Below are 25,866 nucleotides of genomic sequence, written 5' to 3' on the forward strand. Positions count from 1 at the left end.
GATGTCCATCAGCAGATGAATGGATAAGAAAGCAGTGGTACATATACACAATGGAGTATTACTCAGCCATTAAAAAGAATACATTTGAATCAGTTCTAATGAGGTGGATGAAACTGGAGCCTATTATACAGAGTGAAGTAAGCCAGAAGGAAAAACATAAATACAGTATACTAACGCATATATATGGAATTTAGAAAGATGGTAACAATAACCCGATTATGAGACAGCAAAAGAGACACTGATGTATAGAACAGTCTTATGGACTCTGTGGGAGAGGGAGAGGGTGGGAAGATTTGGGAGAATGGCAATGAAACATGTAAAATATCATGTAGGAAACGAGTTGCCAGTCCAGGTTCGATGCATGATGCTGGATGCTTGGGGCTGGTGCACTGGGACGGCCCAGAGGGATGGTATGGGGAGGGAGGAGGGAGGAGGGTTCGGGATGGGGAACACATGTATACCTGTGGCGGATTCATTTTGATATTTGGCAAAACTAATACAATTATGTAAAGTTTAAAAATAAAATAAAATTGGAAGAATAAAAAAAAAAAAAAAGTGACTTAATTGATGTTCCAAGGAGAGCTTGCAAGCGCATACATAATTGTACACAAAAACTGTTGACTCTGAACCTTATAAGTAGGCAGAAATTCAAGTTCTTTTATGAGTCAGTTTTAATCATGAAAGTTGAGGAAATTCTACCACATCATATGGGAGATATACAGTGCATGCTATCACTTGTTCACTGCTCATTTTATGGCAACATTTAGAATGAATGAGATTTTTTATTTAGAAAAATGGGAAAAATCATAGTTGTAGGCATTGCTGAAAGTTTTCAAGCAGAAATTGTAAGATAATTCAATAAGAAAACAAAAAAACAGTTTCATCAGTCTTTCACCTTAATGAATAAATTGCCCTTTGCAATGAAACCAGTGTTCCACACTATTTAAAAGTTTTTCTTTTATAATTTAAAAGCATATTTTTAATTTTTTTTATTGAAGGATAATTGCTTTACAGAATTTTGTTGTTTTATGTCAAACCTCAACATGAATCAGCCATAGGTATACATATATTCCCTCCCTTTTGAACCTCCCTTCCATCTCCCTCCCCGTCCTACCCATCTAGGTTGATACAGAGCCCCTGTTTGAGTTTCCTGAGCTATACAGCAAATTCCCTTTGGCTATCAATTTTACATATGGTAGTGTAAGTTTCATGTTACTCTTTCCATACATCTCACCCTCTTCTCCCCTCTCCCTATGTCTATAAGTCTACTCTCTATATCTGTTTCTCCATTGCTGCCCTGTAAATAAATTCTTCAGTACCATTTTTCTATATTCTATATATCCTATATTCAGTTAGAATATGATATTTATCTTTCTCTTTCTGACTTACTGCACTCTGTATAATAGGTTCTAGGTTCATGCACCTCATCAGAACTGACTCAAATGCATACCATTTTATATCCAAGCAGGAATAAAATGAAAAAGAAATGAAAGAAACGATAGTAAAGATTAATAAAACTAAAAGCTTGCTCTTTAAGAAGATAAACAAAATTGACAAGCCTTTAGCCAGATTCATTAAAAACATGTTTTAATTTTTAATTAATTATCTAGACAGAAAATTGTAACTGAATCTGAAATATAGACCCTGAAACATTTATTTTCATTTGCAGTGTGTAAATTTCATTCATAAATGTGATATTGCTGGATGTTGTGAATGTCTCTGTTTGATTCCCAGCATATAGTCTAGGAGAGGAACTGCCTGTTTATTAGTCTATGGGATTCTTGTATACTCCCTTCTCAGTAGTCTATGCTTCCTATGTGTGCATGTGTGCTAAGTCACTTCAGTCGTGTCTGATTTTTTGCAATCCTATGGATTGTAGGCACCAGGCTCCTCTGTCCACGGGGATTCTGCAGTCAAGAATACTGGAGTGGGTTGCCATGCCCTCGTCCAGGGGATCTTCCTGATCCAGGGATCAAACTCAGGTCTCTTCTGTCTCCTGCATTGGCAGGCAGGTTCTTTACCACTAGCACCACCTATATATTATGCTAATACCTCTATTCCTTACTGTCTCTACCTATGGGTAAGGAGGTATTTGTTACTTTAATGGGTATATGTACAGACTGAAAATGAATGCCATGCATAATATTATAAAGTATAAAGTTTACATTATTATATTCAATATCATCTCTGACTTGAAGGTCATACTAAGTCAATTCCTTGTAGCTTAGATGGTAAAGAATCTGCCTGCAATGTGGGATCCCTGCGTTTGATCCCTGGGTTGGGGAGATCCTCTGGAGAAGGGAAAGGCTACCCACTCAAGTATTCTGGCCTGATAGTCCATGGGAGTGCAAAGAATCAGACAAGACTGAGTGACTTTCCTTTCACTCACGCTTCTGTGTAGACTATAAGGGCAGATATGTATTTGATAATCAGATTTGCCAGCAACTTTGGTAGCCAATGTGGATGAGAGAACAAAATCCTCATTAGGAGAATAAACTCAATGGACTGTTATAGAACACATAATTATATAAAGGTCTAGACCATCAAGAACACCAGTTCAGGAATGATATAAAAAGGGATGATGGACATAGAAGTGAAAAACTGTACTCTCTGGTTTTTCCTCTTCTATAATATTATAAATGTGGCCTAGCTTCCAAATTAATTTTTCCAATGGATGATTCTTTTAGTAAAACAAGTGACAGAGTAAACTAGGGTGATATTTGTCATTTGAGAAGAAATGTTTCTTAATAAAGGACAGAAACAGTATGGACCTAAAAGAAGCAGAAGATATTAAGAAGAGGTGGCAAGAATACACAGAATAACTACACAAAAAAAAAAACAAAAACCTAATGACCCAGATAACCATGATGATGTGATCACTCACCTAGAGCCAGACATCCTGGAATGTGAAGTCAAATGGGCCTTAACAAAGCTAATGGAGGTGATGGAATTCCAGGTGAGCTATTTCAAATCCTAAAAGATGATGCTGTGAAAGTGCTGCACTCAATATGCCAGCAAATTTGGAAAACTCAACAGTGGCCACGGGACTGGAAAAGGTCAGTTTTCACTCAAGTCCCAAAGAAAGGCAATGCTAAAGAATGCTCAAACCACACAATCGTGCTAGCAAAGTAATACTCAAATCACATGCTAGAAAAGTAATACTCAAAATTCTCCAAGCCAGGCTTCAACAGTATGTGAACTGTGAACTTCCAGATGTTCAACAGAGGAGCCAGAGATCAAATTGCCAACATCTGCTGGATCACTGAAAAAGCAAGAGAGTTCCAGAAAAACATTTCCTTCTGCTTTATCAATATACCAGAGCCTTTGACTGTGTAGATCACAACAAACTGTGGAAACTTCTGAAAGAGAAGGGAATATCAGATGACCTTACCTGCCTTCTGAGAAATTTGTATTCAAGTCAGGAAGCAACAGTTAGAACTGGACATGGAACAACAGACTGGTTCCAAATTGGGAAAGTAGTACATCATGGCTTTATATTTTCACCTGCTTATTTAACTTTTATGCAAAGTACATCATGCAAAATGCCAGCTGGATGAAGCACAAGCTAGAATCACAATTGCTGGGAGAAATAGCAATAACCTCAGATATGCAGATGACACCACCCTTATGGCAGAAAGTGAAGAGAAGCTAAAGAGCCTCTTGATTAAAGCAAAAGAAGAGAGTGAAAAATCTTGCTTAAAACTCAACATTCAAAAAACTAAGATCATGACATCTGGTCCCATCACTTCATGGCAAATAGATGGGGAAACAATGAAAATAGAGACTTTATTTTTTGGGGCTCCAAAATCACTGCAGATGGTGAGTTCAGCCATGAAGTAAAAAGATGCTTGCTCCTTGGAAGAAAAGATATGACCAACCCAGACAGCATATTAAAAAGCTGAGACATTACTTTGCTAACAAATGCTTGTCTAGTCAGAGCTGTGGTTTTCTACTAGCTATGTATGGATGTGAGAGTTGGACCATAAGGAAAGCTGAACACTGAAGAATTGATGCTTTTGGATTCTGGTGCTGGAGAAGACTCTTGAGGGTCACTTGGACTGCAAGGAGATCAACTCAGTCAATCCTAAAGGAAATCAGTCCTGAATACTCATTGGAAAGACTGATGCTGAAGCTGAAATTCCAATTCTTTGACCAGCTGATGCAAAGAACTGACTCATTGGAAAAGACTGCACTGGGAAAGACTGAAGGCAGGAGGAGAAGGGGCAAAAGAGAATGAGATGGTTGGATGGCATCACCGACTCAATGTACATGAATTTGAGCAAAGTCTGGTAGTTGGTGATGGCCAGGGAAGCCTGGTGTGCTGCAGTCCATGGGGTTTCAAAGGATTGAACTGAACTGATTCTTAGTAAATTAAGGCAGTTCCTTGCAATACATAGGATTTTTCAACTTTTTCATATCAAAATTTGAGAAAAAAAGTAAGGAAACAGGAAGAAAAAAAAGAGAAGAAAGCCATTGCATATCCTCATTAATAAATGAGGTAATTCCACTGTACCAGATAGTTGAAAAAATAAAAATTCAGGAAATAAATAAAAGAGCAACTTTCACTTCCACAGTCTGATTAAAGAATCACAACAACTGACCTTGAGGCGTTGAGCCTTGCAATGATGGGCATTTCTCCAGACCTAGAATTATTTGTCTTTTTGGACTCACCATCACAAAGAGTCTTTTCAGAGCCCCTTTTATGTCTTTATTTCTCAGACTGTAGATGAAGGGATTCAGCATGGGTGTGACCACAGTGTACATCACCGCGGCTGTTGCACTTGAGTGTGAGCTGTGGGTAGCAGCAGAGCTAAAGTCACTCTTAGGCTTGTAGAAAAAAATAAGGAGACAACTGAGAGGTGAGATGCACAGGTGGAAAATGCTTTATACTTCTCTTGAGTTGATGTGATTCTACGTATGGAGGAAACAATCTTTGAGTAAGAGTAAAGGATACCAGTCAGGGCACCACTATCTAGCAGGACAGTTGTAAAATAAATCACCATGTAATTAAGAAAGTTGTCAGAACAGGCAAGTTGGGTCATCTGACTAAGGTCACAAAAAAGTGGGGGATTTCCACATTAGTGCAAAAGGAAAGCTGCAACATCATTAAACTTTGTAACAAGGAATTCAGAATACACATGATCCAAGACACCAAAACCAGTAGTCCACAGATCCGGGGATTCATGATGATTGTGTAGTGCAGCAGGTGACAGATGGCCACAAAGCAGTCATAGGCCATCACTGTCAGGAGGAAGATGTCCAACACTGCAGAGAGTAGGAAAAAATAAATTTGTGTGATGCAGCCTTCATAGGTTATAACTTTGCTCTGGGTCTGGATGTTCCACAACATCTTTGGGACAGTGGTAGAGATGAAACAGATGTCTACAAAGGACAGGTTGGAGAGGAAGAAATACATGGGGGTGTGGAGGTGAGAGTCTGAGCTGATAGCCAGGATGATGAGCAGGTTTCCAAAGACGGTGATCAGGTACATGGAGAGGAAAAGTCCAAATATGAGGGGCTGTAGCTCTGGCTCCTCTGAGAATCCCAGGAGAATAAATTCTGAAATTTTTGTATCATTGCCTGCTTCCATGTGTTTGAAGTAACCACTAGGAAAGAAAAAAATGATATTACAAATATTCACACAAACTTGAATGGAATATATAATTAAAATTGGCCTTATGCTTGGCCATCAAGAAACTAATTTTAATATTCTGTGTGCAGATCTGATTTAGTGTTTTCCCTCTGCAACCTGTGACTTGAAATTTTTGTTCCAATCAACTTTACCCCCAAGAAGTTATGTATTCTACACTTTTAATGAAAAATTCTTCATGATTTCAGGAATGTAAATTGAGGTCTGACCATGATTCATTAATAGTTACTATCTAGGCAATTTCTTCAAAGGTCCTGAAGAGCAAAAGTACCTACAGTTCAATGATGGATAAAAATATGTAAGCCATTAATACCATTATACAATACTTACAGATGGCAACAAGTGGTATAAATAAATCTAGAGCAGCTATAAAGGAGACAGTGAATAGTGCATTCACTTTGTCATGGGTATTTAGGCAAGACCTGAAAACAAGGTGACATTTGAGCCGTAATTTCATGTAAGAGGAGAGAAATGAAAGGCTGTGTGTGGAAGTGTGTACCTGGCAGAAGGAATGTCCAGAACTCACATAAATAAATTCAAAAATGAAAGAGGAGATTTTACAACTGATACTAGAGAAATGTAAGGATATGAGAGACTTTTATGAGCAATCATATGTCAAGTTGGATAATCTAGAAAAAATGGAAAAATGTCTAGAAAAATACAACCTCCCAAGATTAAATCATTATAAAACAGAAACTGTGAAGAAACAAATCACTAGTAAGGAGGTTGAATCAATAATAAATAACCTCCCAACAAACAGATGTCTAGGATGAGATACCTTCACTGGTGAATTCTACCACACTTTCAAAAAGGAATTAATATCAATCTTCAGAAAGTATTTGCAAACTATAAGGAACAGAGACTGTTCCAAACTCATTTTATAAAGGCAGCATTACCCTTATACCAAAATCAGACAAGGACTCTACAAGCAAAGAAAATTAAAGACCAATATTCCCAGTGCAAACATTCTCAACAAAACATTAGCAAAACTAAATAATGCATAAAAAGGATCATGTATCCTGATCAAGTGAATTTATTTCAGGCATGCAAGAATGGTTCAATGTCGTGATCAATCAATGTGATATAATACATTAACAAAATGAAGGAAAAAACTTGTATAATCTTTTCAACAGATGCAGAAAAACCTCTTGACAAAATCCAACATATCTTTATGATTAAAAGCTCTCAACAAATTGGATAAAGCAGGAACAGAGCTCAAAATAATAAAGGCCATGTATCACAAGCACAGAGCTAACATTATATTCAATGAAGAAAAGCTTTACCTCTTTGAACAGGAGCAAGACAAAAGTCAGCTGTTTATTTTCCAGTTTCATTTAAAAAATAATTGATATACACCACTATGTAAGTTCTTGGAATATAGCATGAAGGTTTAATTTGCATATATTTTGAAATGATTATCACAGTGGGTTAAGCTAACATCCATCTTCTTATATAGATACAAAAAAATAAACTAAGAAATAAAAAAGAAAATAAAAAAAGTCTCACCTCAGGAACGAACTGGGGTCTCCAGCACTGGCAGGCAGATTCTTTACCATCTGAGCCATGAGGTAAGCCCCTCCTAGTGATTAGAATTCTTATATTTACTCTCTTAACAATTTTCCTATATATTGTACAGCAATGTTAGTTAGGTTGTTGTTTAGTTGCTAAGTCGTGTCCAACTCTTTTGTGACCCCATGGACAATAGCCCACCAAAATCCTCTGTCCATGGGATTTACCAGGCAAGAATACTGGAGTGGGTTGCCATTTCCTCCTCCAGGGTATCTTCCTGACCCAGGGAGCAAACTCACGTCTCCAACATTGGCAGGTGGATTCTTTACCACTGACCCATCAGCGAAGTCCAACATTAGCTATACTTATCATTTTTTACATTGCATCTACATCTAGTAATTATATCTGGAAGTTTTTGTATCTTGGTAACTTTTTTCTATTTTCTTAAGCCTCAATACTCTGCTTCTGATAGACACAAGTCTGATTTTTCTATGAGTTTTCTGTTGTTTTTGTTTATTTAAAGTTCAGCATATAAGTGAGATCATATAGTATTTGATTTTTTTTGTTTGTTTTACATCTTTCAGTTAGTATAATGCCTCCATATTTCATTCATGCTGCCATAAGCCAGAGGATTTCCTCTGTGTGTCATTTTTTTATGGCTAAGTGTTATTTCATTGTGTACATTCACCATAACCTCTTTATCCACTCATCCATCCATTGAACCTTAGGTCATTTCCATATCTTGGCTTTTGTGAACAATGCTGCTATGAATATCAGTTGCAAATCTGTTGCATTCTCTACATTAATCATGAACTATCAAAAATAGAAATTAGGAAATAGCACATTTTCCAACTGCATCAAAAAGAATAATATACCTAGGAATAATCAAGCAGGTGTAAGACCTGTGCACTGAAAAGTATAAGACATTGGTGAAAGAAATTGAGGACACAAATATATGGAAAGATACACCCTACTCATAACGAAGAGAATTAATATTATTTTTAAATTAATTAATGTATTTTAATTGAAGGCTAATTACTTTACAATATTGTGGTGGTTTTTGCCATACATTGACATAAATCAGCCATGGGTGTACATGTGTCCCCCATCCTGAACCCCTTTCCCGCCTCCCTCCCCATCCCATCCCTCAAGGTTGTCCCAGTGCACCGGCTTTGAGTGCTGCCTTGTTTCATGCACCAAACTTGGACTGATGATCTATTTCACATATGGTAATATACATGTTTCAATGCTATTCTCTCAATTCGTCCCACGCTGCCTTCTCCCACAAGAATTACTGTCGTTAAGATGCCCATACTACCCAAAGAAATCTATAGATTCAATACAATTTCCATCAATGAATAAATGAAAAAATAAGCTATGTCTTTTTAATTTAGCCATAAAAAGTAATGAAATATTGCTATTTGTGATAGCATGGATAGACTTTGACTGTTTTATGTTAAATGGACTAAGAAAAATACTAATACTATATAATCTCATGTGTGGATTCTGAGGTGTCCCAAGGAAAAAAGAACAGAAGAAAAACAAGGAGGGCCTTGGAATGCAGGAACAGGAAAAAACAGACTCTTATTGTCCCTTCCTCCCCCATGTTGTAACTATTAAAGAATTTCAGGTGCTCCTGAGCAGTATAACCTGTCTCCCCTCCTACCCATAGGGAGAAGGCGTTTGCCTTACTCTTCCCCCACCTCATCCAACCAGCAAATGACCCATAAGACCCCTATCCTGCTCATTGTACCCTTGGTATAAAAATGGACTAAGTACCCCTGTTCAACATTGGTTCTCCCTTGAGCTGGCCCACAGTTCTAACAGCATCTCCCACTCTAATAAACTTTATTCTCCTCTCATTGTGCCTCATGTCTGGAAATTCTTTTCCAACCTGCACACAGACCATGACAGTTTCTAAAATAACAACAACAAAAAAACCTAACCCTAACAAAAAATGAGCTCATAGAAAAGAGAAAAATTGGTGGTTTCCAGAGAAAGATGAGTAAAATGGGTAAAAGAAGTAAAAATATGCAAACTTCCAGTTATATAAATTGTCATTGGGATGTAATGACTCCATAGTTTATTTAGTTGCATTTTGAGATTTTTATCTTTAATTAATTTTTATTGGAGTATATTTCCCTTACAATGTTGTGTTAGTTTCTAATGTACTTCAAAGTGAAGCAATTGTATTTATACATATATATTTTTCTTTTTTAGATTTCCTTCCCATTTCTGTCACCACAGAGCACTCAAAACTAATAAGTTATCACTTCACACCTGTCAGAATGAACATTATCAAAAAAATCTACAAACAATAAATGCTGGAGGGGATGTGAAGAAAAGGGAAACTTCTTGCACTGTTGGTGGGAATGTAAGTTGATACAGACACTATGAGAACAGTAAGGAAGCTCCTTAAAAAATAAAAAAATAGAACTACCATATGACCCAGCAAGGGGCTTCCTCAGTGGCTTAGCAGTAAACAATCTGCCTGCAATGCAGGAGATGAATGAGATGCTCATTGGATTCCTGGGTTGGGAAGATCCCCTGGAGGAGCACATGGCAACCCACTCCAGTATTCTTGCCTGGAGAATCCCATGGACCGAGGAGACTTGCAGGTTACAGTCCATAGTGTCACAAAGAGTTGGACAAGACTGAAGCAACTGAATATGCACGCATGCAATACCCAGCAATCCCACTACTGGGGATATATCCAGAGAAAGCCATAATTCAAAAGACACATACACCTCAATTTTTATTGTAGAATATCTAAAATAGTCAAGTCATGGAAGTCATCTAAATGTCCATCAACAGAAGAATGGATGAAGAAAATGTGGTACCTATAATTAAGAACATTGGTGAGTTTCAAATTCATATCTTGCTTTTTTTTTGAACTCTCTGGGATTTCCTGGAATATTTCTTATCTATTGTTGGGTGAATCCATAGAAGTGGAACCCACAAATTCAGAGAACCAAATGAACTAATGTAAGAGGGTAGGATATGCCAGAAAAATGTTTCCCATATTCTAAGATTGAGACCCATTAGGGCTTCCCTGGTGGCTCAGATGGTAAAGCGTCTGCCTGCAATGAGGGAGACCCGCGTTCGATTCCTGGGTCGGGAAGATCCCCTGGAGAAGGAAATGGCAATCTACTCCAGCACTCATGCCTGGAAAATCCCATGGACGGAGGAGCCTGATAGGCTACAGTCCATGGAGTCGCAAAGAGTCAGACACGACTGAGCAACTTCACTTCACTAGTGTTGCAGACACACACTTAACATACAATCAAATACTTGGGGAGTATCATTCATAATCCCTGAAAAATTGCTCCATGGTTCTCTTTGTCCTGTTCTGTGTGTATGTGCATATGTTCACTTTTTGAAGTTTTTGTGAGCAAGCATGCAGGATCACAAAATAAAGGAATGGATTTGATACATAGCCCAAAACATCTAGAATCCAATGCATTAAAGGCAAGAAAAGTTTAAGAAGAGATGTTCTAATAATGAGGGGAAAGCAACATAAATGAAGAGCCCAACAGAGGAGCCAGGTTTCAGATAGAACAGGCAACAGTGTGGGTGCTGACGTCACCTCAGTCTCGAGGGACCAAAGACTGACTGGACCTTTATTGCTCCACTTGCTTCACCATGGAATCCATCTCATGACACTGGTCTTACTGAGATTTTTATACCTATCTTTGTTTATTTGACAGCACTTTAAAAAAAAATCATGCAGCTGTGGATGTGCTGGCCCTTCTTTCATTTTTTTCTTTGTGGTATTCCTTTCTGTGTTTTTTTTTTTTTTTTTTAGCTTTGGCTTTGGTCATTTTTGATACATCCGATGGGCATGCTCTAGACCTGGTTCTGTTCCTAGGCTTAACATGCAGAGGCTTCTCTACACCATACTCCATAAAATACTGCATAGGCTATAAAGTTTGTCTTTTAACATGATTTATCTCTGAGGACAGTATGTCATATCCATGCATTTATATTATGTAATAGGCCTTTCCCATTATGATTTAAGGTCCAAAGAAACAGAGACTTCATATTTTGTTCACTTTTGTGTTTACAAAATAAATGCATTTATATAGAAAATAATTAAAAAAATGAGAATTCACAAAATAAAAAATATGGTAAGGAAAATAAAGCCATGTGAAAACTAGTGGATTCAAACAATTGTATAAAATGGCATTTAATAAAAATCTAAGACTGATTATGAATTAAGACATATAAAGTAAAAACTTAATCACACCCACATGGGTCTCTTAATTAAAGATTATATACGAAATATAAAGATACATTTTTGAAAAGTAGAAAAAGAAACTATATTAAGTTAAACTTTCTATCAATAAAAACATAAACAGATTCCAATATGCTTATTAAAAAGAGCAGTAGCCAGTTGAATGCCAAAAATGTCTTCCACAAGAGGGGAGAAGATGATTACTATTCTTAAAAACAAATCTAACTACAAAAGGCAAAAAAGCTACCATTAAGGAAGTACAGATGTGAAATAAGAACACAATGCACATAAAAATCTGCTATTATTATCAGGGATGCAGAAAATTTTTCTCCATATAAAATGTAATTATATGTAAGAGTGTGACATGATTAACTAATAGAACTGATCATACAAAATGTGTACATTTTCACACACTTCCCACATAGATCTAAATTTATATTTAAAATAATTTATGTCAAACAATAAACTTAATGGGAAAAATCACTTTTTTCTGAAAACATGAAAAAAATATTCAAAAAACTTGCAAAGGTGGGTGCTCAGTTGTGTCTGACTCTTTGTCCGCTTATGGATTATAACCCTCCAGGATCCTCTAGTCTATGAGATTTTCCAGGCAAGAATACTGTAATGGTTTGCCATTTCCTGCTCCAGAGGATCTTCCCTAGACAAAGATCAAAACTAAGTCTCCTGAATCTCCTGCATTGGCAGGCAGATTTTTTACCACTGAGCCATTTAGACCCTTATACATAAACTGTGTTAATAATTTTTACAATCAATTTGCAATAGAGAATGTAAACCTGTCACTTGCTCAGTTATATCCGACTCTTTGCCCACCATGGACTGTAGCCCCCCAAGCTTCTCTGTCCATGGAATTCTCCAGACAAGAATACTGGAGTAGTTTGACACCCTTCTCCAGGGATCTTCCTGACCCAGGGATTGAACCCAAGTTTTCCACATTGCAGTCAGATTCTTTACTGTCTGAGCCACCTGGGAAGACCCTGGTCCTGGGAAAGATTGAGGAAGGAGGAGAAAAGACGACAGAGGATGAGACAGTTTTATAGCATCACCAACTGAATGGACTTGAGTTTGAGCAAACTCTGGGAGATAGTGAAGGACAGGGACCTGACATGCTGTAGTTAATGGGTCGCAAAGAGCTGGACATGACTTAGCAACCGAACAAAACTGCTGTTGGAAGGTAATGTCTACCTCCTTTGACCTGGACTTTCTTAATGAATGCAGAATATGCTCAAATATACTGCAACTTAGAAATTTAAAAAATATTCTTTATTTCCTGCATAGTCCTCCACATGTAATACTGTACTTTCCTACTCCTCTGAAGAGCAAATCTCACGTATGTTTTAACTTTATTGGAACCATATTTTTATCTCACTTATTTTACAACGTCATCATATTGAACCTCCATTCCTATCACTTCCTTGTCAGCTTGCACTGCAGATTCAAACAGACACATTCATATTAACATAGTACATAAATCAATTATACTTCACTAGTTAATCAAGAATACAAACTCAGTGAGCTCTCATTTCTGGGCTAGACTGATTAGGTTCTCAGATGATTTAAGATAAAAGTTCTCAGGTTCCATTTTCTCTGAATCTTTCCTGGAGCATCTGCTGGGTTCTCAGACTTACCTAGATGGGGTCTCAGAGAGGGAGTTTTCTGGTTGAAATCTGCATTACTCTGAATTGTTGATGGTGGTAACTGAAGCTCTGTCACCAGACAAGACAGCAGAGAGTAGTGGTAAAACATTGGCTCCTGATCCAGACTTATGATTCCAAAACACCTGTCGTGTCCTGTCCAGGTTAGGGATACAAACACTAAGGGACTTCAGCAGGGAAGATATTAATAACTCTCTATACTTGCTCATTAGGCACATTTCCTTCCCATTATTCCAATCGCTAAGCACATGATTTCCCTTTGGGCATCTGGAGTAAACACAAAGGCAATTTCTCCTAATGGCTCTCTGTTCCCTAGAGATCAGGTTAGAAGTCAAGTGAATCCAGTCTTTTATTATACTTGTCCTCAATCTTTCCTGATTTTTAGAGATCTAACCTCAATCACATTATCCCAACCTGGAATTAATATTTTCTTCAAAGTCTGACATGAAGGAACTTGTCAGGACTAGGTACATTTGATCCCTAAAAGGTTGCTTTATAGTCAGCACACAGCCTTGTTGTCCTCAGAAAATTGTTATTCCTCTATTCAGCAAAGGGGAGAACTGAAATGCAATTTGGGGCACCACAATCTCTGGCTTCTTAAAACACTTGTCCAAGAATTAGGGATTTCAAATTTCATCACAAGCTAAGAGCTGATACTTAGCCCCTCACTATAAAATATTTTGTTAATTGTAGATGTTATGTGTAGATATTTCACTACTATTCACCTGAGGTTGGCATCTCTTAGGCATTGTCCAAATTACCTTTTAGAAAACTTTATATTATGAGGTAGTATTACTATGAGCACCATTCCACATGGCAGAAATATGTTTAAAGGAATTTAATGATATGCCTAAAGGTTCAAACTGAGTATAGAAAAGACCTTAATCAGAATTCTGCCAGGATGCATCCAGCTATCAAACTGTAGACTGATCAGCCCAAGATCATTTTGCCCCTGGGAATATTTGTCAATGTCTGAAGGAATGCTGCTAAACACCTGCAATTATCAATACAAATAATTGTCCTGTTTCAACTGTCATCATAAGAAGATGAGAAAAACCTCTTCTAGACCATCATTTCCCCAACTTCAGTGTGCATAGGTATCACCTATGGTTGTAGTTGTAATACAGGTTCTGATTCATTAGGTCCTGAAGGGCCCAGATATTCAGATTGTGGACCACTCTGAGTAGCCAGGCTGTGGGCCTATGCAACTCAGGTGTAGGTAGTTTTAGCTATTCTGAATGACAATTCATGTTTGCATGTTATTTTGAATGCATATTGTATTCACTCATTCCAGAGGCTTTTATAATTTCATTGTCCAACAAGCCAGGCATACCACAACAAAGATAATGACAGGTTGATTCCACCAATGAATATAGATGCAAAAATGCTCAACAAAATATTAACAAACCAAATTCAGCAATATGTTAAAAGAGTCACACACCAAGAACAATTGAGATTTACCCCAGGGATGCAAGGATGGTTAAATACCAATAGACTGAACAGTGTGGTACTTCTAATTAACATATGAAGAATAAAATTTGTAGTATCATCTGAATAGATACAAAAAAACATTTTGACAAAATTCAATATGTATTTATAATAAAAACTCTCAACAAAGTGGGTATAAAGGAAAATACCTCAACATAAAAAAGGCCATTTATGACCAAACAATAGCCAATATTATGCTCACTGGTGAAAAATTAACAATATTTCTCCTAAAATCAGGAACAAGGCAAAGATACCCACTTTTGACAATTTTATTCAACATAATATTAGAAGTCCTAGGCAGAGCAATCAAATAAGAAAGAGATATGAAAATAATCCAACTGGAAAGGATGAACTGTTACTGTTTGCAACAGACATGATGCTATTTTATGTGTACATGTTCAGTCACTAAGTCGTGTCTGACTCTTTTGCAACCTCATGTAGCAAACTAGGCTGCTCACTAGGCTGCTCTATCCATGGGATTTCCCAGGTATGAAAGTGGGTTTCCATTTCCTTCTCCTTAGGATCTTCTTGACCCAGGGATGAAACTCATGTCTCCTGCATTGGCAGGCAGATTCTTTACCACTGAGCCACCACGAAGCCTGATGCTGTATATAGAAAATCCTAAAGACACCACCAGTAATAACACATGTTTTCAGTAAAGTTGCATAGTACAAAATTAATATACAGAAATCTGTTAAGTTTCTATTTGTCAATAATGAACTATAAGAAAGATGGGAAAATGTAATTTACTGTCACATCAAAGAATAAATAACTGAAGAGTAATTTAATAAAGGGGCAAAAAACTTGAACTTTGAAAATTGAAAACTTTCATGAAAGAAACTGAAGATGACACAAAAAGCAGAAAGATATACAATGAAATAATTAATATTGTTAAAATGACCATACCACCCAAAGCAATCTCCAGACTCAATGGAATCCCTATCAAAATAACAAAGGCACTTTCTTTTTTACAGAACTAGGAAAAATAATTCTAAAAGTCATATGGATAAAAACAATAGACTGAAAATGGCCAAAGCAATTTTGAGAAAGGATAAGCTGGAGTTGCCACAGTCTCTAATATCAACATATATTACAAAGCTACAGTAAACAAAACAGTATGGTACTGGTTCAGAACCAGACAATTTCAGAAGATATGTAGCTGCACATTTTGTGTGTCTGTGGATTGAGGTCAGTGTCTGATCTTCCTGCGCTGCCAACTTGAACCACCTTCTAACATTTGATATTGATCCAATGAGATTCATTCATTTTACACTTCTGATATCCAGAACCGTAACAGCACATATTTGTTTATTGTAACCAATAGTTTGGGGATATTTTACAACAGGAACAGAAACCTAATATAGATGTTCATTCAATAAAATTTGTTGGCAAAAACTGAGTTTAACATTCTCAACTCATTCATTAGTTACTTTAATAAGAGCATTTTATGTTGAAAACCCACATTAAGTAGAAAAAACCTTTTAAATCAGTATGACGTTATTTCATACCATTAGCTGATACAATTATCTATGCATTACATAACTGTAAAAGTTGCCTGACTATGATGCCTTGTGACATTGAGGCAGGAAATGTAATCCAGTATGAAGATAGAGGTCACCCATTGTATTTAAAATTTTTGTGTCTATATTTCTATATTCTTTTATTTTATATTAATTGAAATATGCATTCATTTTGATTCTATTCTCTCTACTTCTCTCTTTAGTTTCCTTTAAAAAGAAAAGATGGAATCCTAATCCTATCAATGTATGTACACATGTGTATTGTTTGTTGTTGTTTTAGTCACTAGATCATGTCCAACTCTTTGGCTACCCCATGGACTGTAGCTAGCAGGCTCCTCTGTCCATTGGATTTCCCAGATGAAAATATTGGGTTAGGTTGTCATTTCCTTCTCCAGGGTATCTTCTTACCGAGGGATTGAAGTATGGACTCTTTTATTGGCAGGCAGATTTTTTTCACTGAGCCACCAGGGAAGCCCTTACATTTATGTATAAGATTGTGCTTATCTGAAAGAAAATTGTAGCCAAACATGCACACATAGAAACAGAACATTTGCACTTGAGTGTTTTCTTTAGACTAAAAAATGAATATAGAAATTCATGAATTTCTATATTAATTTTGTTTATTTCTCAAATCATCTATACGAAGTTACATTTAGTATCCCCCATTGCCTTCAGAAATAAGGAGACAAGAAGTTCAGAGAGCATAATTTGTTTGCAACTACATAACAAAGCATTTAAAACTAGTATCACTGTCAAATTATACATACACATAAACATGCAGTATATTCTCTTATACAGAAAACTGAGCACCAAAGAATTGCTTCAAATTTTGGTGCTGGAGATGACTCTTGAGAGTCCCTTGGACTGCAAAGAGATCAAACTAGTCAATTCTAAAGGAAATCAACCCTGAATATTCATTGGAAGAAACTGATGGTGAAGCTGAAGTTCCAATATTTTGGTCACCTGACGTGAAGAGCCAACTCACTGGAAAAGAGCCAGATGCTGGGAAAGATCAAAGATAAAAGGAGTAGAGGACAGCAGAGCATGTGATTGTTAAATATCATCACCAACTCAAAAGATATGAATTCAAGCAAACTCTGGGAGATAGTGAAGGACAGAAGAGACTGGTGTGCTGTAGTCCATGGGGTTTCAAAGAGTCAGACACAACTTAGCCACTGAACAACAACAACAAATGTTCTCTTAATTTTTGTAGAGACCTTGTAATTCATCAAGTTGCTCACTTTAAATACTCAGTTTATTGAATACAACTGTACTCCACTAATTTAACTAAATAGTAAAAAATCTAAAGGTGCATGAGTAAGATTTGAATCTAGAACAAAGGCAGCAGTTTCTCACTTAAAAAGGGTGGAAGATATATCTTCTAACTGGGAAAGAAGCCAAGTCTCAGTTATGGATGTAGAATGGGTGTTATTAAATTTAAGTAATTCAAGTGATAAACATTTTTATCTGTAAATAAAAGCTTAACCTAGATATAGAAATGCAGTAAACTGATAATAAATTGATTCAAGAGAGAAGATCAATACAGTCCTACTCAACATCATGGATGAGCCTGACAAATACAATGTAGAGATTGAGATCTTACTTATACACTCATGTGGTGCATAAAAAAATCAGTACAACTCTACATTATGTGATTTCTTTTGGTTAAAAGAAATGTACTATTAAATATCCCTTTGCTATAGAATGACTTGTTAGGCATCAATAGCTAACTGACACAATAATGAAAATGAATAGAACTGAGGGCAATTTTAATAGTATGTAGTTTTATTTTTGGCATATATTCTGATATTTGAGAAGAACATTCATGATCATTCTGTTATGCAAATATATTTCAGATCAGTGTAGTAACAAGTGACTACCTTGAGGTTCTCTTCTAGGTAACTAGGAAAGGTAGATAGACATGCATGTTTGTGGAGAAAAACTGGTGACCTGGGCTAGATATCAATGTCTGGGCAGGATATCAAGCTCTTTTGTGTGGATCATCCTCTGATCACAAAGAATGGACTGATTTCTGAACATAAAGGAGATCGGAAATGGATGAACTAACACTGTTCAATCGCTATCCCTTTTAGTGTTTATTACAAATATTAGGAAAGGGGAGTTAGTTTTAGAACAATAAGAAGAGTCATATAAGTAGGTAGCATTAGAAGTTTTCAAGGAGAAAGAGGATAATAATTTATTAATAAAATACGGTATCCTATCCCCACTTCAATGAATAAACCCCTTCACTTGTAGGCACCTATCTTCCATGCTTTAATTAATAGATGTGTGGCATGAAAAATAAACATTTTGCATCATAATGAAATGTGTGATTTAACATTTTTTCCTCACATTTATGGTCATCTGTGACACAAAGATAGTATCAGGTAAATTTATTCCAGTTTGTCTTTCCATGTAGATTTCACTGGGAGGTATATATATGTGTGTCTAAAAATCAAAAAAAATTTTTTTCCAGCAGCTACCTTCCCCAGTGGCTTGAATAATAAATAATCCTCCTGAAGTGGAGGAAACCCTGGTTCAATCCCTGAGTTGAGAAGATCCCCTGGAGAAAGGAATGACTACCCACTCTAGTATTCTTGTTGGGAGAATCCCATGGACAGAGGAGCCTGGCAGGCTACAGTCCATGGAGTCACAAAGAGTCAGACATGACTGACTGACTGAGAACACTTGTGATCACCAAGGTGAATAATTGAATGAAACTAGAAGTGCAGTTATGAGACACTAGCAAGTTTGCAGTTTAAATATCTGGCATTAAGGTTTCAACTACAATTTAAGAGCCAGTAATTCAGCTTTGGATTGCTGAGGCATCCTTTTAAAAGATAATACATTAAATAAATATATTGCCAGCTGTATGACAGCATCTACTAGACAAGCACCCAGAAGACCCAAGCCTATAAGGTATCCCTTTAGAAAACCCTGAGTAAATAGATAAATGAACTCAAGAGTGCCTGCTTTTCCTTGGTTATGCCCTCATTCCGCCTTAGGTATTCATCATTAAATAATGAACTAGCAGAATCCTAGCCACTTTACCCTCAGAACTCAATAAAGCACAGCCCCCAGCTGGATCTTTCTCTCTCTCCATCTGTCTCTCTACATAATACTTAAGTACATCGATCTTGGTCATGCTGTGTACCTTCCAGGATTTGTTATTACTGTAATTTTTTTTCAGTTCGCCAATAGATATTGCTGAGGTTTTGTTCAGTCGCTGAGTCCAACTCTTTGCAACCCCATGAACTGCAGCACACCAGGCTCCCCTGTCTTTCACTATCTCCCAGAGTTTGCTCAAACTCATGTCTATGGAGTCAGTGATGCCATCCAACCATCTCATCCTCTGTCTCCCCCTTCTCCTCTTGTGCTTGGGCTTAGTTTCTCAATTGTGTTCCTTTCCCAGCATTATAGTCTTTTCCAATGATTTGGCTCTTCACATCAGGTGACCAAAGGGTTGGAGCTTCACTATCAGTCCTTCCAGTGAATATTCAGGGTTGATTTCCTTTAGGAGTGATTGGTTTGATCACCTTGCAGTCCAAGGGAGTCTCAAGGGTCTTCTCCAGTCAGTCAGTTCAGTCACTCAGTCGTGTCTGACTGTTTGAGACCCCACGAACCACCTCATGCCAGGCCTCCCTGTCCATCACCAACTCTTGGAGTTCACCTAAACTCACGTCCATTCAGTTGGTGATGCCATCCAACCATCTCATCCTCTGTTGTCCCCTTCTCCTCCTGTCCTCAATCTTTGCCAGCATCAGGGTCTTTTCAAATGAGTCAGCTCTTCACATGAGTTGGCCAAAGTATTGGAGTTTCAGCTTCATCAGTTCTTCCAATGAACGCCCAGGACTGATCTCTTTTAGGAGGGACTAGTTGGATCTCCTTGCAGTCCAAGGGACTCTCGAGAGTCTTCTCCAACACCACAGTTCAAAAGCATTTATTCTTCTGGGCTTAGCTTTCTTTATAGTCCAACTCCCACATCCATACATGACTACTGGAAAAACCATAGCCTTGACTAGATGGACCTTTGTTGACAAAGTAATGTCTCTGCTTTTTAATATCATGTCTAGGTTGGTTATAACTTTCCTTCCAAGGAGTAAGTGTCTTTTAATTTCATGGCTATAATCACTATCTGCAGTGATTTGGGAGCCCCCAAAAATAAAGACAGCCACTGTTTCCACTGTTTCCCCACCTATTTCTGATGAAGTGATGGGACCGGATGCCATGGTCTTCGTTTTCTGAATGTTGAGCTTTAGGCCAACTTTTTCACTCTATTCTTTAACTTTCATCAAGAGTCTCTTTAGTTCTTCTTCACTTTCTGTCATAAGGGTGGTGTCATCTGCATATCTGAGGTTATTGATATTTCTCCTAGCAATCTTGATTCCAGCTTGTGCTTCTTCCAGCCCAGCGTTTCTCATGATGTACTCTGCATAGAAGTTAAATAAGCAGGGTGACAATATACAGTCTTGACATACTCCTTTTCCTATTTGGAACCAGTCTGTTGTTCCATGTCTGGTTCTAACTGTTGCTTCCTGACCTGCATACAGGTTTCTCTGGTATGCCCATCTCTTTCAGAATTTTCCAGTTTTCTCCAGTACCACAGTTCAAAAGGATCAGTTCTTCGGCACTCATATTGCTGAGGGTCATACTACAATCGTAATAAATACCACAAGGGTCTATCCAACCACATTATAGACTTGGGAGGAAAATGGCTGTGTAGTCTTGCAGTACATAATGCAGGCCAGTTAAGTGCCTCAAACATAGTTAGCCAAGAGCATATCTACTAAGAGGCTGAAACTTAAACGGACAAGTTAATGTCTATACTATGATGAATAGAAGATATGGTAGCAATGACAAAAATGATGGTCTGAAGTCAAATCTGTAGCTTCATGCCTTCCTCTACAATGAAATTATACAAATGGCCTTAATTGCCAGGCTAGTTTGTTTGTTTTCTGCATGAGGAAAACAAGATTATTCTTTCAGGGAAATTATTTGACATATATATGTCATCTGAGAAGAAGTAAGTTTTAGGAAATCTGTTTCCCCAGGTAAGATATTAAATTTTCAAATAGTTTTAATCCAGTCATGGAAAAATTTTGGGAATATCTAAATGTGTTATTTCTATGGACATAGGGCAAGACTATGTATGTAAGGGAGGGGCAAATTGTGTAGAGGACTTGAATACAAACAAAGGGAAATTCCAGAAAGTAAGCAGAAACAGCAAGTTGTATTTCAACAATCTGATTAAAAAAAATAGCAATTTATGGCTCTGAGTCTTAGAGCCCTTAAATCATGGGTATTTCATCAGCCCCAGGACAACTGGCTTTTATAAAACTGCCATCTCATTGATTCTTCTCAGAACCCTCTTTATATCTTTGTTCCTCAGACTATAGATGAAGGATATGGATGTGACCAAAGTGTTCATCACTGAGGCCGTTGCACTTGAGTGTGAGTTGTGACTAGCTGCTGAGACAAGGTACACTCCTAGGCATGTACAATAAAATAAGGAGACAACTGAGAGGTGAGATGCACAGGTGGAAAATGCTTTATATTTCCCCTGAGCTGATGAGATTCCTCTTATGGAGGAAACTATCTTAGAATTGGAAGGACTGATGCTAAAGCTGAAACTCCAATACTTTGGCCACCTCATGCGAAGAGTTTACTCCATTGGAAAAGACTCTGATGCTGGGAGGGATTGGGGGCAGGAGGAGAAGGGGATGACAGAGGATGAGATGGCTGGATGGCATCACCGACTTGATGGACATGAGTTTGAGTGAACTCCAGGGGTTGGTGATGGACAAGGGAGGCCTGGCATGCTGCGATTCATAGGGTCACAAAGGGTTGGACACGACTGAGTGACTGAACTGACTGATCTTAGAATTTTAATAAAGAATCCCAATGACAGAACCACCACCCAACATCACAGCTGCAAAATACATCACCAAAACATTAAGAAATGTGTCTGAACAGGCAAATTGAACCACATGATTAATTTCACAGAAAAAGTGGTAGATTTCCAAGTCTATACAGAAGGACAGCCACAACACCATTAAACTTTGTAACAAGGAATTCAGGACACTCATCATCCAGGACATCAGCACCAGCAGTTCAAAGAGCCATGGGTTCATGATGACTGTGTAGTGCACAGGATGGCAGATGCCCACAAAAGCCATCACTTAGGTCATCACAACAAGGAGAAAATTGTCCAGTCCAACAAAGAGTAGGAAAAAGTTTAGCTGGATGATGCAGCCTTCTTAGCTTATAATTTTGTCCTTTGTCTGTATATTATTCAGCATCTTTGGAATGGAGGTGGAGGTGAAACAGATGTCTACAAAGGACAGGTTGGAGAGGAAGAAGTACATGGGTATGTGGAGGTGGGGGTCTGAGCTGACAGCCCGGATGATGAGAGCAGTTTTCCCAACACAGTGATTAGGTACATGTGGAGAAAAAGCCCAAATATGAGAGGTTGCAGCTCTGGTTTCTTTTATAATCCCAGGAGAAGAAATTTTGCTATTTGCGTATCATTCCCTGGTTTCATGTGGTGAGTGTGACAAAATAGTACAGTTTTCTCAAAAATTGGCATTGCAAACACAGCTGAAATTCTACAATTTATATTTTGCACTCAAAAACTCAGTATCCCTATTTTTCAATGAAATTTCCATGTCAAGGGATCATCCATGCCATCTCTGAATAGGACTTCCGGTATCTGTTTCCCATACCAGTTCAGTGATAATCCAGAGTGCAGCATATCACATCAGGGTATTTTGGTATTCTTTGTTCAGCTGTGTGTGTGTGCGCACACACATGTGTGTATGTTGGCATGTGCAAACATGTATTGCTTGCGTGCACACATGCTGGATCACAGGTAAAAGGTATGTTTTGCTATGGGACACAGTCCAGAAATCTTTCTAATGAGTTGCTTAATTGCAAGAATAGTTTTCACAAAAGACCAGTATCTGCTGAGGGAAAAGAAATGTGAACTGAGTTCAGCAGAACAGGCAGGTTACAGAGAGAACAGGCAGCAAGATGTTCAGACGCAAGAGACCACATCTTCTTTCTCCATTAAAATGTGAGCCCGGATGGGCGGGGACCCCATATGCTTTATTCACTCTGTGGTTTCATCAATATGGGCCTTAATATAAAAATAAATTTTTAGGAAGTGGAATTTATAAATAAAAATACTAGCATGAGGGATAAAACCAGGTTAAATACACCTGATTGAAAACAAGTCGGTTAAACAAAACTGAATGAAATAGCAAGATGAATATCTGAAGGGAAAATATAAAATAACAATAGTCACATTAACACAGGCTTCAAATACAAATTTAATATAAAAAAGTAACAAAGAATATGAAATGTAATTGTAAAATTGTGTGAGAAGCAGTAACTAATATTTTAATTTTAACCTAAATAAACATATATAGGCTTAACTTGACTATGAAGAAGATGTAAGTTATCTTCAGTTGAAAGCAAAAGCATATATTCCACAAGATGTCAGCAAATGATGGAAGTTTTAAAAATAGATCTAACCACTAAAGGCAAAAGTTTGCATTACTGCTAAAACATATGAAATAAGACAACAATTCATATTAAAAGGTAATTTATTACTGCTACAGATAAGGAGAACATTCTATGTTTAAAATGCGATGGGAGGGAGAACAAAATATAACCAAATATTAGATCTGACCATACCCATAAAAACTCTCACACACCCCAACAAATACATTAAACAAAAATACACACATATAAAAATTAAATGTCAAATAGCAAATTCCTTTGAAAAACTGTAATTTTTGTTTGAAAGAATGCAATAAAAATAAGAATAAAGAGAAACTTGGATATAGAATTTAGAGATGCAAAGGGAAGTGGTTACAGCTTAGAGAAGTTTGAGGTGAAATGGTGTCATAGAAATGATATCTGACATATTTCTCTAGGGCTTCCCAGGTGAAAAGTGAAAATGAAGTCACTCAGTCGTGTCTGACTCATTGCAACCCCGTGGAGTGTAGTCTACCAGACTCCTCCATCCATGGGATTCTCCAGGCAAAAATACTGGAGTGGGTTGCCATTTCCTTTACCAAGGGATCTTCCCCACCCAGGGATTGAACCAAGGTCTCCCACCTTGCACGTAGCTGCTTTACCCTCTGAGCCACCAAGGAAGCCCTTTGCTAGTGGTAAAAATCCACTTGCCAATGCATGAGACATAAGAGACGTGAGTTTGATCCTTGGATCAGGAAGATCCCCTGGAGGAGGAAATGGCAGTCCACTCCAGTATCCTTGTTGGCAGAATCCTATAGACGGAGGAGTCTGGTGGGCTACTTTTTGTGGGATCACAAAAAGTTGGAGATGACTGAGCATCTGAGCACATTTCTCTAGTTTTAGCATAGAAATCTTGTCAAAGCATTAAAAATATGTCTCATCCTCCCCTTGCTCCATATGTTGGATTGAAGTTCCTGGCTTTTTCTCTGAGAGCTGGAGATTGAAATAAACTATGAAGGAAATGATATGGACAAAAAAGAAAATAAATAAAAGCACTCGGATCGCAGTATATAAAGCAAAAAATGTGCATAGACAGTTTGCAGCAAAGTATTGAAAAATGGCTAATAAACCCCAAAATATATTTGGCCTCTCACATAATAAAATAATTGCAAAGTTAAGCCCTGTACCATATACCTGCTTGCATATGAAATACTATTTTTCAAGTAAATATGCAGTGTTAGAGATGATTCTGTGAAATATGTATCTCAAGAACTGTAGTTACAAGGCAGCAGCTATGTCCATTGATTTGATGCTCATATACATCTTAAAATAAAAAGTATACAAATAAAATATAATCACTTCACTGAAAAATGTTTCTGACCTAATTATTTTTCTGCTTCCCTAATTGCTCATCTCGGAAATGTTCAAATTTTACTGACAACACTACGTTTCCCATTTGAGTCTCATTCAACTAAATTTTCATTCCCAAACTTAACTGTCAACAATAGTCCTTGAATTTCTGAATCCAATAGACACTTCTCTATTCAACTTATTAAATATATTGATTCTGAATTAAATATTTTATCAAGTAAACAAACATGAAGGTCTCTCCATTCTGAGCCAGGTGTTTGGGTTTTCAGGTAAACTCAAGTACTTATTCTTGGGTTTTAGTCTCTCTTTCTTCTGCAGCATCAATTGGGGTATTTAAAAATTAATTAATTTATTTTAATTGGAGGCTAATTACTTCACAGTATTGTGGTGGTTTTTGCCATACATTGACATAATGCTCAAAATTCTGCAAGCAAGGCTTCAGCAGTACGTGAACCATGAACTTCCAGATGTTCATCTGGTTTTAGAAAAGGCAGAGGAACCAGAGATCAAATTGCCAACATCCACTGGATCATCAAAAAAGCAAGAGAGTTCCAGAAAAACATCTATTTCTGCTTTATTGACTATGCCAAAGCCTTTGACTGTGTGGACCACAGTATACTGTGGAAAATTCTGAAAGAGGTGGGCATACCAGACCACCTGACCTGCCTCTTGAGAAATATGTATGCAGGTCAGGAAGCAACAGTTAGAACTGGACATGGAACAAGAGACGGGTTCCAAAAAGGAAAAGGAGTATGTCAAGGCTGTATATTGTCACCCTGCTTATTTAACTTCTATACAGAGTACATCATGAGAAATGCTGGGCTGGAAGAAGCACAAGCTGGAATCAAGATTTCTGGGAGAAATATCAATAACCTCAGATATGCACATGACACCACCCTTATGGCAGAAAGTGAAGAGGGACTAAAAAGCCTCTTGATGAAA

General features: G+C 37.4%; 2 pseudogenes; both read right to left on the minus strand.

The window, feature by feature from the left end:
• Positions 1 to 4,587: 4,587 nt before the first annotated feature.
• On the minus strand, positions 4,588 to 5,590 carry LOC106701604 (putative olfactory receptor 7A2; annotated as a pseudogene).
• A 15,813-nt stretch (positions 5,591 to 21,403) lies between these two features.
• LOC102272935 (olfactory receptor 7A10-like) lies at positions 21,404 to 22,516 on the minus strand (annotated as a pseudogene).
• Between the last annotated feature and the right edge of the window lie 3,350 nt (positions 22,517 to 25,866).

This window comes from Bos mutus, chromosome 7 (assembly GCF_027580195.1).
Source record: "Bos mutus isolate GX-2022 chromosome 7, NWIPB_WYAK_1.1, whole genome shotgun sequence".
NCBI classification, from domain to species: Eukaryota; Metazoa; Chordata; class Mammalia; order Artiodactyla; family Bovidae; genus Bos; species Bos mutus.